The following is a 14,211-nucleotide window of genomic DNA, read 5'->3' on the forward strand; positions in this document are numbered from 1 at the left end:
CTGGGAAGTGGAGAGGCCACGGACCCTGGCAGCCCTTGGTTTCAGCCTCCAGACCTGCAGGGAAAACCCTGACACCTGAACACAGGAACAGATCCAACACACGCCAAAGGCAGTGGCAGCCCCTGGGCTTACAGAGAGCAGCCCTCCTCACTGTGACTCTCCTAGTGCTTTCAGGAAGGCGATGCCCTGATTGCACATGTGCTGATGAGAAACTGGAAGAACAGCAGCACTTCAGATGCCCTTTGTCCCCTGCTCTGGGTCACTTCCTGAAGCGTTCAACCATACTGGGCTGAAACAGAGTTTCCTGCTTCCTTCTCCTTTGTACAAAGACCAAATAGCTCTCCTGCAGGTAAATGCAAAGCACTAGAGCACTAGTGCACTCCAGGTAATGCAGAGCCTCTGAGTCCACCCCGCACCCGTAGCTCTTCCTGGGAACACTGACTTCAGGCTGCCCCAGAGCAAGGAGCCAGCAGCCTGAATCAGAGGGCTCACCATCCACACAGCACAGACCGCAACAAAGAAGGGAGAGAAAACGTGTTGTACTACAGAGGACAGGTAGAGAAAGCTCTGAGATGCTCATGCACTCCATGGAGGGAGTGTGGTGCCAGCTGCCCTTCAGCATCCTGAACAGCAGCACCTGCACAAACAGCTTCCCAAGGCAGTTGAACTGATTGCATTGCAGCAGCAGGGCTTTGAGGGGACAGAGGACACAGCAAAAGCCACCCCCCATGGCTGGGTACAGGGGCTGCTCTCCCAGGAGCATCCTAGCAGCATCCAACCACATTTCCCAACCACATCTTGCTGCTAGTAGCAGAGCAGCTCTCCCTCACAAGGAGATCAGATGCAACCTTCAAATCCCTACTTTAATCAAACGTTTCTCTAAATAAAGCCTGAATCCAAAAAAATCCATTTTATTTCAAGAGAGAGCTTGAAAATTCATTTGGGTTCATACACCGTGCCTTCACAGTTTGAACTTTACAAGGCGTTTATTTGCTGGAGTTCTTTCAAGAATCTTTCCCAGCTAAAAGAAATATAAACATTGATTTTTCTGCCTGAAGTTCTACAGCCATGAGCACAGTCTCTCCCTGTAGAAGCTCACGAATCTGAAAAGGAAACCAGTCTTCAAACAGAGAAAGGGAAGGAGCTGTGTGACCGGCTCCAGCAGAGGCAGGGAAGCAAAAGGGGCCATGAAGGGCACCGTGATCCTGTCACATCCATTTGTCTTACTGGATAAGGCTCATCAAACTACAGACATCAGCAAAAGGCAAGCAAAGGCTGCCAGCAACCAGCGCCATCCACATCCATCCTGCAGCATCCAGTGCTGAAGAAGCATGGGCTCAAAAACCGACCCCTAACCGCGCACGCCGCACTGCTTACCGCAGGTTGGGACCCTCCTGCTCCTCCCGCTGCGCAAAGGACAACAGAAAGAAATCACCCCCTTTCCTGTGTCAGTAGAGAGAAGGGAAAAAACAGGATACCCAACAGGACACGAGGGGACAGTGGGATGAGCCAGGAGTGCCTGATGTGCTTCCAGCAAGGAGCTGCAGGCTCAGGAAGACAGCACGGCTTCCCTTGGCCAGGCAGGCAAAAGGATGCAGCAGCCAGAACACTGCAGGGCTCTGCCCTGCTGCTGCACTGCCTGTGTCTGTCCCCAGTTCTGACAACAGCCACAGAGAGCTGCTGCCTCTCCCTGGCATTGCTATCCCTGTCCTGGTCCCCCCTCTGCCCTTCCATGCCATCCACTCCAGTAACACCAGCCTGCTCACCACTGGGATTTCCATCTGCTTGAATCTGACAGCACCCAGAAAAGCTTGCTTTTTGCCAGCTTTTGCTTTTGCTGCTCCCTCATGCATCTGTGACTTTCCTGGCAGCAGAAGGACCACCAGCATGGCAAGCTGGTAGGGACATCCCTGTCTTCTTGTCCTCAGGAGGCTGTCACATCTTGCCACCAAGCACAGCAACCACACAGCTTTCAATGCAATCTAGTAGGAGATGCAGAGAAATGGAAGGGGACATGGGCAGGCATCTTGGGCCGTCCCCAGCCCAGTACTGGTGCATCAGCCTAGACGACTGGCAGTGCACAACTGCAGCCTGTTTCTGCCCAGGACTGGTGAACAATCCCACTCCCTCCCTGGAGCACCAGGGTGTCGAGGTGACAGCAGGTGCAGAGCTGAACAGGCAATGCTGGGTGCTGGCCCTTGGCCTATCCTCACGCAGCAGACCTCATACCTATGCTCAGAGTACCACAGCAGCAGCCATTCTCCCATGGCTCCGCTTACCTCTCACAAAGATGCTGGGTGAAGGAGGAACCCTCAACAGCTTGCCCAGGGTCTCTACTTCTCCCTATAAAGCCTGGCTGGCTCATTTCCTGGCAGGCAACAAGCCTGTGTGAGAAAATACAGTTGTCTCCGCCATCTCTTCCCCAAACCCATCTGCTGTATGATAACACACATGCTCTCCAGCCCCAGAAGACGCAACTGAGATAAACATTGCCTGCCACCTCCCTGAGTGCCCTGCAGGAGAGGGGTTCTCCTCACAAAACCCACTCCGTAGTGACCTGCAAACTCACCCACCCACAGGAGGGCTTTTTCCTGGAAGCAGGCACTCTGTAGGGAGCACCATGATGCAAGCAAAGGGTGCCCAGCCTCTCAGCACTCAGCGACGTGGCACGTCAGCTGGCAGGAGGCATCACCACCTTAGCAGCACTGCACCTACCTTAGCAGCCTAACTGTAATACCTTAAAAAAAAATAAATAAAAGCCTGTACAAAATACTCAGCCAAGTATGGCGCTGTCAGTGTGATGTGATCCCAGGAAACCCCACTGCTTGCTCTTCACTGGAGATCTATGAGTGCCACCAAGCCCAAGGCCAAGATGACAGCCTCTAGAGAGAGAAGTCCAGGCAGGTTAAGCAGTTGTTTGCCTCTGGATACTGTTCTGAGGACAGAGATGGCAGCAAAAGGCTGTCACTAGGAGGGAAGGGAGAGTTACCGCAAAGGTATCGCTGGTCCTTTGCTTCCCTTTAAGGAGCAGGAATTCTCCTCTAACTAAAGCAGGGCAGAAGACAGTGAAAGGATTCATAAGGCATTTCCAAACCCACCTCAGGACAGTGATGACCGCCTCTGAGGGCTCTGCTCAGCTTGCTTGTCTTGCCACAGCCCTGGCACCCACACATCAAACAAGCCAGAGGTCTCTGTTACCCCTGGGTGTCATCTGGGACCAAAGGCATTGCCCGAGGCCTCCTCAGAGCAGGACAAGACAGGAAGGAACAGGGCAGGGTGCAAGACTGGGAAGTGCCCCAAACCTGCAGTTTACGTCTTTCCTGCAGATAGGGAGCTGGTGCTGTGCCAGCCCCAAGTGCCACGCATCCCCAAGGGCAAGAGATGCCAGCCAGCCCTGGCCAGAAGCTCAGACTACCACTGTGAATGACTCGAGGTGACCCGGGCACTGGAGCGAGATATCCAGCATTCTGCTGCACAGCCCCCAGCAGTGTGCAGGGCTGCATGAGCTTGTGTCAGCACCAAGATCAGGCTGCTTCTCTAAATAAAGCTCCTCCAGAGGAGCTAAAGCCTTACAACTTACTGCTTCAGTTCTCTCCAGCAATAAATAAACAAATAAACAAAAATCAATTGTTCTCGTCAGCAACATACAAGCCCCGAGTTCTCTGATACAGAATGTATTGTAGCAAAACCCTCCTGCTTGATAAATACAAGAAAGGGCATTAGATCTTTGCGGTGGAAAAAGGAAAATCATACCAACCAAACAAACAGAATCCTGCCTCAATTATCTGTGAGCTGTAAAGCAGTTCTCCCATGCAGCTGTTTTCTGTTTAACTCCTTCCAGCAGCACCGACCCGGGGGAGCAGCCTCACACACGGACCTACCACACCTCCAGCAGCAGCTGCAGCAGAAGACAGCCATGGCCGTGCAAGGATGGCTGCAGGAGGTCAGGGAACACGCAGCACCTCTCTGGCAGTCGAGCAGCTGGAAGGGCACTGGGTGGCACTGCTGGCTCCTGCCTACAGCCGCGCAGCCCAGGCAGGGAGAGACTGGTGGCTGAGCTGCCTTCCTCCTGCAGAGCCACGCAGGGCTGGGCTGGATCAAGGGGAAGGTTTTGGCAGATGAACTGGCGGAGCAACATAGAAAAGCTATGAGCAGGGACTTCCCGATATTTACAGATTTTTATAGGAGCATCAGTAGAGGAAAACAGCCTCTGATTCACACTTGTAAGCCCCCAAGGCTGCAGAAGTGTCATCAGCTCTGTGCCAGCATCATACAAACAGAGCAGGTTGCATAAGCATTTCCAAAACCTTTCTCCCTCACTCCTCTAAAGTGGGCCAAGTAAATAAAACAGGCTGAAGTTCCATTGACCTTCACCCAAGCTCAGAGAAGCGCAGCCAAAATGAAAGCACAAGAAGGGACCTCTCCCTTTGTGCTCATCTCCCACTTTCCCCCAGCACAGTTCTTCAGCTGTAGAAGGGAAGATCACAAAGAAAACAGCCCCTGAGCTCACCCAAGCTTTCTTGGAGGCTCACACTAGAGCAGCAAAGTCAGAATCCACACCAGGTGGATCCTTCAAGATGAGACTGGAGCTGGGGCCCTGGTCTGAGCTCCCAGCTTTCCCTGGACAGAGCAATTACGTTTATGCAGAAAACAGTAACTGACAATGCTAATAACTCATGATGAAGAAAGACAACTCTATTTGCTCTGTTTGGTAAAGTAATGGTGGCAGAGGAGGATTCACTTATCCAAGTAGAAGGGAGAAAATAAATTCTGCAGCAGAAGACCTTGCAGCAGTGAGCACCTGAAGGCGAACAGGGCCATTAAAAGACCCGTGAGCAGCACACAATGCTCCCTACAAAGGGCCAAGAGGCTCAGGTAGATACTACAGGTTTTCCAGGCTGATGACACACTTCCTGGTATCTCTTGGTCCCGTTGCAGCAGATCTCGTGTGTGTTCTTGCACAGTTTCTGTTCAGCTTCTACACTTTTTCCCACGCCGGACACAGCTCACAAAGTGCTCAGCCAGCTCACGTGTGATTCACTGGCCAGGGAGAAAAGAGGCTGCGAGTTTTAATAAGAAGGCTCCCGGGGGAAAATTGAACTCTGCTAAATGAGAAGTGTGAGAAAAAAACATAGGCCCCAGCTAAATGGAGTTTACTCAGCAGTACATGTTTGTGGCAGCCAACAAAACCACAGAATCTGCTCTCAAACTGCAACTTTCCCAGCAATTTACTTTGCAGTCAATTCCCAGAGAAGAGGGCTTGCGTGTCTTAACAAAGATGTTACTGGGGAGAGGACAGGGAAGAGGAAATGATTTCCAAGGCAACACTGTAAGTACAACTGCTTGCAAAGGATGCAAGAGGAACAGAGAACATGCTTCTCTACCTTTCGCTGGCAATGCAGCAGGTCCCAAGGAAGTGCCCGGAGCCAGGTGGGAAATGAGCAGAGGCAGAAGCACAGCAGACACAGGAGCACCTTGAAACTCCTAGAAGATGCACCAAAACCTGGCCTTGATGAAGGAAAGAAGTTGTAAAGATCTTCATTGCTCGCAGAGTCCTCTTGACTGAAATCCCTGCCTGGGTTTGACTGGGGAAAAGGAGAAAAAGAGCAGAATCTTTGAAGGCATCAGCACGTCTGATGAGGTGGGCACTGGAGTTCCGGGCCTGCAGCTGTTGCAAGGATGCAAAATAACGCAGCTGGAAGGAGCACACTTCACACCTGCTTTCTTCTAAGGCTGCAGACATACAGGTAGTGTTACCCTGAGCTGATTTGCTGGAGTCTTTCATCATTCTTCATGCAGAATCTTCAAAGCAGAATGCGAATCTGGAAGGCTTGCCTTGTGAGAAAAACAGGACGTGCATCACTGGCCTTTAATATGCCTTAATTGCTTCAGTGCCTAGAAATACTATTTTGGGGAAGGAAACCAGTTTGGCTAGGAGAGCATCATGCAGCTCCACACTGATGAGACAAGACTGTTCTCAAGGGCTCCTCTGCAAATGAAAAGGTTACTCAAATTTCTGCCCAAATAAGAAGAATCCCTGGGGGCACAAAAGGAAGAGGCACAGAGGGTATTTCAAGGAGGCTGGCAAGTCCAAGTCCCAGCTTTGATCAAACGCCGTGAGCTTCAGCAAGGTTCTGGGCTCACAATCTTCAGATGAGGGACCAAGCATCCCACCCCAAGGCAGCACCCCCCGAGGTGCAGGGCCCAGAGCAGATGGACTGTGGCAATGTGATCCATTCAGATCCCAGCAGTGCTGGCTGCACAGCATACCTTAAATAAACCTGTCAGTGCTGCCACCGTTCCTCAGTACAACTACTTCGCTTATCTCTTCTGTACCTCATTTCCCTAGTTTTGGGGTATCTGGGGAGATGAAGAGCAAATAATGCTATGGTCCAATTGCACGTAAGTATTCTGCTCCATAAGGAAAACTTGCATGCCATTAACTCTGCCTGACATCTTACTATGGCTTAAACAGGTTTGACAATGTCTTAATACATTGATTTTGCTTCAGGGAGTGATGAATTAATGGCCTCAATCTACATCTTGCCTCGCTTAGGTGCATTTCCTCACTGACTTTGACTGAAATCCACATACAGTTGCTATCTGAATCCCACTTAAGAGCAAACGCTTTAAAGAAGGTACACCATACCACTTTTACTGCTGTTGTTTTTTTTTCCAGACTCAGGAAATTTGGTTGTAGAAAGAGCAAAGAAATATTTGGGCAGTGCTAAAACATTAGGGAGTGCTTCAGCATGCACACAGCCCCACAAAAGCTGCCCTCTCAGGTGAAAAAGACCCAAAGCCTCCAGCAAACGAAACACAAGAACCGAATTAATTTGCTTTTTTTGTTGTTGTTGTCGTTGTCACAAAAATCTTTTCCAAAAGAAGAATGAAGATCACTACAGCAATGCACAGGACTGTGATTAACTCCTTCTGCTGCACCATTCTCAGCATCACTGCAAATAATGGAGCCAGAGAACAGGAAGCTCTGATCTCCAGAAGACAAACAGAGCCAAGTCACATTGGACGCTCGTGGCTTCAGCTGCCTCAACACGTGGAGCATGCAGAGAACAGGAGTCTTGTCTGTCCAAAAGCCCAATCTGATTTGATTCAGCTACCTTGCATGTTGGTTTTTCTCACTGTGTTCTATCTCTGGGCTGAAGAGCATTCCAGCAAGCTTCCCACATCAAATAAAACTGACCGGCAACATTGACGAGCAGCTGAGATGGAGGAAGGCCAGGACTCTTTTGAAGTCAATCCCACAAACAGGAACAGTGCATCTTGTGGACCTGCTCCTAAATAAAATACTTATCTGCCATCAAACCGAGGCTGAAGATCAGAAAAACAACGTTTTCCATGCCCAGATAGGGTAAGGGTCTTGTAAACAGGTAGAAACACAAAGCCAGGACTATAAGAGACACTGTAACTCAGCTTGTGGCCCTTCAGAGTCATCGACCTCAGCATGGTACAAGCAGCTCACAGTGCACACGTGCCAGCAGACGCCCCTGAGCACATTTGCTCATCAATGTTGAGAACAGATTTAGAGTTAAGATGCACTGCTGCTTCCAAGTGCTCACCTCAATGGTCCCAGCAGGAGGAGATCTGCAGTTACTCACGTGGAGACGCCTGAACGCTTCTGCAGAAAAGGTGGTAAAGGAGAAATTTCAAACTCAAAGATCCCCTCAGTTAGGAAGGAAGAGTTCAAAGGAAGTGTAGGGACTCCCAGAATGGATCCACTGAGTGGCCTCTAGGCAACCACAAACTCCCCAGAGGTTTGCGATGGCTCGGTCCCAGCAGACACCTTCCCTGCTCGGTAACAGAGATGAACTGAAGGAAGGTGAAGCTGAGGGAGAAGAGCAGTGGAGCTGCCAGGCAGCAGGACCAGCTGCAGCTCAAGACAGACCCAGCAGAAGAGAAGCAGCGCCTGCTGACTGGGCTCCAGCATCCAGCCTCAGATCTCAGCCTGGGGACCTCAGGTCCTTTGAACACAGAGAAATTATTCTACAGCAAACGTGGCCCTGGCTCCATCAGCACAGTCAGAACTGACAGAACAGCACTGATACCACCACACATGTATCAGGGAGCAGCAAGGACATCTCACCGTCTGGGATGACCTCTAGGACAACCCCCACACAGGGCAAGGTCCTCTAAACACCAAGGTGTGCCACAAAGAGGGTAGGAGATAACAGGAGCACCCTGACAGGCTCCCGTGGCCCACAGGACAAACACACTCACAGCATCCCACAACGTGAAGCCTCCACGGCCACTCGGTGTGATTTCAGATGAGATGTGGGATGCAAGGGACAACAGGCACCTAGTGCAATGTTACAGAGCTGACAGAGCTCACGGGCGCTGCTTCCAGACATACTCTCATGCTGCCCTGTAATTTAAGAGAGTAAATTAAATTTCTTCTTCCTGTGATGAAAAGGAAATTGAATGTGCTGAAAGCAAAATGCTGCTGTTGGAGGAAGCCAGGCGAGGTTGGAAAGGCCCCCTGCCCCTCAGGTACCCCCATGGGTGATCAGGGTGATGAAAGCTCTGGCAGGAAGGGAACCCGCAGGGAAGTGGGGGCAGGAGCACCTGCCGAGCCCCTCTCTGCCTTTGTCACCCCACTTCCCAGCCTGCAATTAGCTGCATGGGGCACTGCTCTTTGCTAGGGCAACACCTACCTTTTTCCCTAAATTCGCCCTGAAAAATATCGCGGCATAACTCTAAGGGGCAATTAAAAATCCTACAGTAATCAACAGCTCCAAGTCATTTGGGATGGAGGGAGTGCAGAACTGTGCAGTGAGGCACTGGCAGAGGGAGGGAGCAGAGCCTCAGCTCCTGATTTGGAGCTGTTACCAGCCAGCATCCTGGCTCCCTCGCAGAATTGATGCCAGTCGCCTTTCATGCAAACAGGGAATATCGATGGGAGCCAGCCCTCACTGCCAGGCTCTGCAGCATCACCTCTCCCATGCCAGTCCATGAAGCTACCAGCCATGCTCAGAGCACTGCAGGCAGCACTGTGAGCTGCCAGGCAATATGAAAGGCAGTGAGACACCATGGTCACTGTCGGTGGCTGTCAGCCTCCCTTTTAGGGTGATTAACAGGCCTTAACAGAAAACTAAGCCAGCCCTATGCCTCAGGAAATCAGCTCTTGTTTAATAACTCTGCCAGCACTGATCTGCAGAAAGGAAAAGTTTCCCAAGACACAGAAGAAGAAAGATGAACTCTGGCAACTCCTGATGTCCCTGGAGTTCATCCTCTGGTCAGATCAGGGCACAGTGATCACTGCCACCCTACAAACAGCACAGGTGAGGATGGTGATTCTTTCTGAGCCATTTGCCTTCAGTGCCCCTAACCAGGGAGCACTGCAATCTCCCAGCGTACCTGAACAGCCCTCCTCCTTTGGCAAAAAGAAGCCTGAAGGCAGAGCACAAACCTGAATGTTCTCTCTTCTACCTCAGGAAAAATATTTGCAACTCCTCAGAAGAAGACTGATTCCGGAGGAGGATCTCAACACACAGAGCAGCAGCTCAGGGCACTGTCCCAAACAAATCAGGATGGGAGCTCACACACACATGCACCCACTCACTCTCTCCATCAAGCCCCTGGCTCTAGACACAGCTTTCAAGGACACTTATATTCACCCACTGTCAGACACTGGAAAAATGAACAAGGCAATTTGGAGCAGCCCGCTGCATTGGAGCCATGTTCATCTCTAACCATGCTGGGGGTATGAGGCAGGGCCAAGGGTGAACAGACTTGCCTGGCCCCGTATGGAGAGCAGAGGCTTCAGAGAGGAGTAAATCCCACCAACCTCACAGCTGCCTCCACAGCCTTTCCTCTCCTGGATCATCTGCACCTTCTCCAGCTCTGTTCCTCCTGCCGTGCTATTTCATGGCAATGAAATGCAGATGAATGCAGCACTGCACAAAATCTGCTGCTGCATCAGACATGTTTTGGGGAGCCTGCAGCCAGCAGGCTCTACTCTCCTTGCAGGCTTAGAGGAAGGAAGAACAGGGGGAGAAACTGCCGTGGGTGCTGCTCAGGCTCAGGTCAAATGAACCAGCATCTCCTCCTCGCAATTGGAGGAAGAAGCAATTTATTCTGACAAACAGTGAAAGCCTGCAGCAGGGTTGGCTCCTTCTATCAAACCCAGTGCACCACACAGAGGCTTACATGCTGGAGCAGCGAGGGGAGGTACTGGCAGTCAAATGATACATCTCCCTGTGTGAGTGATGCATATCAGCAACTCCGAAGAACAAGGCTGCAAAAGACACCTGCCTACTTACCCAGCATCCTGGAGGATGGCACATCCCCTCTCTTCATCTCAGAAGTGGTTGAACCTTTGGGCACGAGTGCCTCAGAAATGAGACGCAGCACCGAGGGGCTTTCAGCAATAAGTTGGCCCATGGATCGTCCATAGTGCAGGAGGCTGGGAAATAAAAGCCTTCAACTCGTAAGAGATCTGCAGCAAGAAGGATCTGGGATGCTAAGTGTCCAGATTAGCCAAAAGAATACAGGCAGCAGCACAACTCCTTCTGAAGCAATGTAACTCCAGCGTCCCTTTGGTCTCCAGGGAACACAGACATGACTGTGTCCTCCCTACCCTGCAGCAGTTGCTTGGCTGACAAAATCCTATCAAGAATCTGGGGAGGTTCTGGTCAGGATTGGGAACAGCTTTGCTACTCCAGCCTAAGAAACACCACCAGCACGTGAGACAGCTAAGACTGTATGCATCTCCATGTAAGTAACTGTGCAGCTCTGCACCCGCTTTGGAGCCTTGGATTCTCCTCCAGCAGAGGTCTGTGATCCAGACAGTGAACAAGGACTGAGACCAAGGACTGTGCTCAACTAAGTCTACAACAAGTCCAGAAGCCAAATATGAATTTCTTAATTCCTTGCAATGTTTATTCACCATCCTCTAAATTACTTGTTAATTTAATGACTTCCAAACCTTGGGATCAAGTCAGTCCTGCTGTCTGCAAACAGTAATAAACACAGAAATCAAGCAGACCAAGAATACTGAACTGTTCTCAGCCCAAAAGTCACAGGGCTTGGCAATCCAACTGTGTGAAGACATAAAGGCACGTGCTGCACCACTGCTCAGTGCTCAGCCTGTGCCTCATCTAAGCCAGGATGGCCACTTCAGGCAGCACAGCTCTCAAATGCTCTCCCCAGCCTTTCTGGGATCATACATTTGCCCATATCCCAGAATAAAAAGCAGCTGGAGTCACATCTGAGTGCTGCCAACAGGAAGATGAAAGACTGAATCAGACACTCCTCTTTTTCCACTGATGCTGTCTTTATGGGCTCTTCTCAGCACTGCTACACACACAGCTCCTTTAATTATCAATTTTCTACAGGTGGTGAAGTTCCAGATGCTCCTGGGAGCCTTTTCCAACTTTATTTATTTTATTTAAATAACAAGGGCATATGGTTTATGACAGCTATTAAAGGGTTGGTGGGTGTATGTGGAGAGAATCTTAAGAGAACAAAATAAGCATCCAAACCTGGGATTCGGCGAGCTACCAGGACCTCTGAGTTCCCAACACCAGCACCTGGCCACAGAGGAGCAGAGAACAGCCTCAGAGCTGTGAATGAGTTCCAAGCTCCTCTCTGACAATGCACTCCATTTCTTCAGTGCTGGCAAGACTTACACCTCTTCAGGTATAAACAGGTTGCAGCAGGCTGTGTGCAGGTGATGAGTTAGCCCAGATGAGAAATAGGCAGTAACACGGTAGCCCAGCATGCTGGGCTGCATGGGCAGCACTTCTCTTTGGTGGGGAAAACAATCCCAACAAGGACTGCTGTCCCATCGACCAGCTGTGTGTCCTGCAGCCCAGCTGTGGGAGGAAACTGCAGAAGCACAGGGGGAGCTCACAGACCTGAGCACAGCAAGCTTCAAAGGGCAGCCTTGATCACCTCTCTCCAGCTTGAAGTTGAAACAGACCCCGGAGGAGCAGAGAATTGGCTGGTCTTTGAAGGAGGATCTGAGCAGGGAGGCAGAGAATGAGAAGGAGCCCTTCAGTGGTACAGCTGTGAGACCATAAGACAGAAAAGCAAAGATGGGACTGATTCCCATGGCTGCATTTTAGATTCACCTGCTCCCGGTGGGGAGGGGAAACGCAAGGAAAGGAGCAAGAAGCTGAGCTCATGAAGCTGCTCTCTCTGAGGAGCTGGGACAGCTTCAGCAAGATGGGTGGACTCCTGAGACCAAAAGACCCCCGACTCCTCCCCATTTAGCCACCTGCATTTGGGGTACATCTGAACAATCATTCCAGATGTAATCCCTGCAGAGGAAAGAAATCAGGATGACGGGGAAGCTCTACTTGCTGTTTTCATTTCCCTAACTGCCTTTAAGCCAATTAAGGAATTTCTTTTCAAGTGAGGGTTTGCAGACTGCCTCAGAGGAGCCTGCGCTCCCTGAACAGAACAGGGCAAGGACGAGGCAATCATCTGGAGTCAGAGCCCTGCAGTCCCTAGACACTGCAGGGACTGCAGGCCCTGTGCTTCTCTGCACAAATCCCAGCTCTTCCAAACCCCCAGATCTCACGGCTTTGCAATGCAGTTCTGCAGTTCTTGCCTTTCCCTTTTGCATCTTTGTTTCTGCATCAGTACCAAAAAGCCTTACTGATCTCAAGCAGACCAATCCTTGCAGCTTTCAACACCTTCCCGAAGTTATAAGAATCCAACATGGAAAATGCCTTTGAAGCCTCAGGAACAGCAAAGATGAGGTTAAGATGAAGGCATGGTCTGTGCTTTTATCTTGCACCCATCATACTGTGCACAGGCCGTGGATTATATATGCATTCTGCATCAGAAGAGCACCTGCATGGGCCAGGCCTGGAGGAAGAGGTCCATTTGTTGGGATGAAGACCATCTTCTATTATCTTTAAGAAAGGGAACGATTTCAGATGTCACACAGTTGAACAACAGCAACATGTCATCCTCTCCCACGTTCAGCACTATTTCACACTGCTTTCTAAAACACCAGGTCTCATAGATTAGACAGACTGAGGGCCACAGCAGGAAGGAGACAGGAAAGGCTGATGGGACTGTGAACCACATGCACCAGGGGCTCATCCTCAGCCCTTACTCCTTGTGCAACTTTTCTCCTGTGTGGGGAAATGGAAGAGATTTAATGGTGGACATCAACTCGGCTAAGATTTATCCTCCAATCTGTAGTGCTGTTAAAATAAAAAGGAAAGAAGAGTGGGGGAACAAAAAGAGAGAATGAAAGGAAGGGGAGGGAGGAGAATTGGAGCAACAACACAGCTCCAAAGCTGTCTGCTTCCATCACTCACATTTCCAAGGAATAATTCACCCTGAGTTCCCAGCTGCTGTGCTCCAGCCTTCACTTCTTGCCATGCTAGTATCTGGGCTCACTTCACAGGGGAGCACACAAAAGGTCTGGTTAACAGAAGTCCACTCATTTCCACAAGCAGCTGCACTCAGACTTGACACAAGAGGCAGAGAATGGCACAAGGGATCATCTCCAGAGGGCAGGAGAGGACTGTCCCTCCCTCACTTCCACCCTCTCATTCCAGCACTGCTTGAACACAAACTCCATTGCTACCCACCAAGGTCAGAGATGAGCTCCTGCACCTCCAGGAGACCGCCAGCTTTGCACACTCATCAGCAGGCAAACAACCTGAGTCCCACCACCAGCAGCTCCAAATGAATGCCCACGTACAGCGGGCCAACAAAGGTCACCTGCTTCTCCTTCTCACGTGTCTGAACTTTGGAAGGAATGGTTATCAGCATCTGTTTGGTATCTCAGAGGAGTGCTGGATGGGGAGTAAAAAGGGGCCTGGAGCAGAGCAGCACCACAGCCTGCTCACACCCCACACTGCAGCTACTGCCGCCTCAGCTGAGCCAGCAACACATCTGAGACATGCCCTGCTCCAGCAGTCAGACAGTAATTACCAGGGAAGTCAGTACAATTCATACTGCCCCCAGAAGGCCTCTGGACTCAGTAATTCAGACTATGGTACTGTTTACTGCCTCATAAAGATGAAGCATACTTAAGTTAGTGCCTTGATAGCTGGAATCTAGAGGATGCTCCCAGCTGGAGCACATACAGCTAACCTTCACGTGTCCACATACCACTAAGAAGTGCCAACTAAGGCCACACTGGGGCTGCTCCCCACAGCTCAGCAACCTGTCCACACAGTGGGACACAGTTCTTCCCCCCACAGAGAGCTTAACACTTCCTTAACACTC

At 50.6% G+C, this 14,211-nt stretch overlaps 1 protein-coding gene across 9 annotated transcripts in view; it reads right to left on the reverse strand.

Moving 5' to 3' along the window:
- The window catches only part of CAPN15 (calpain 15), a 48,915-nt gene that overhangs the window by 13,559 nt on the left and 21,145 nt on the right, over window positions 1-14,211 (reverse strand). The window contains exon 1 of one of the 9 annotated variants that reach the window (XM_052680256.1): window positions 1-14,162. The exons of the other annotated variants lie outside the window; for them this stretch is intronic. The gene's annotated coding sequence lies outside the window, so the exon portion shown is untranslated. Of the gene's footprint in view, window positions 14,163-14,211 lie in introns of those variants that run through there. 9 annotated transcript variants of the gene reach the window in all.

The sequence above is a fragment of the Tympanuchus pallidicinctus genome, unplaced genomic scaffold (assembly GCF_026119805.1).
Source record: "Tympanuchus pallidicinctus isolate F22 unplaced genomic scaffold, pur_lepc_1.0 scaffold18, whole genome shotgun sequence".
NCBI lineage: Eukaryota > Metazoa > Chordata > Aves > Galliformes > Phasianidae > Tympanuchus > Tympanuchus pallidicinctus.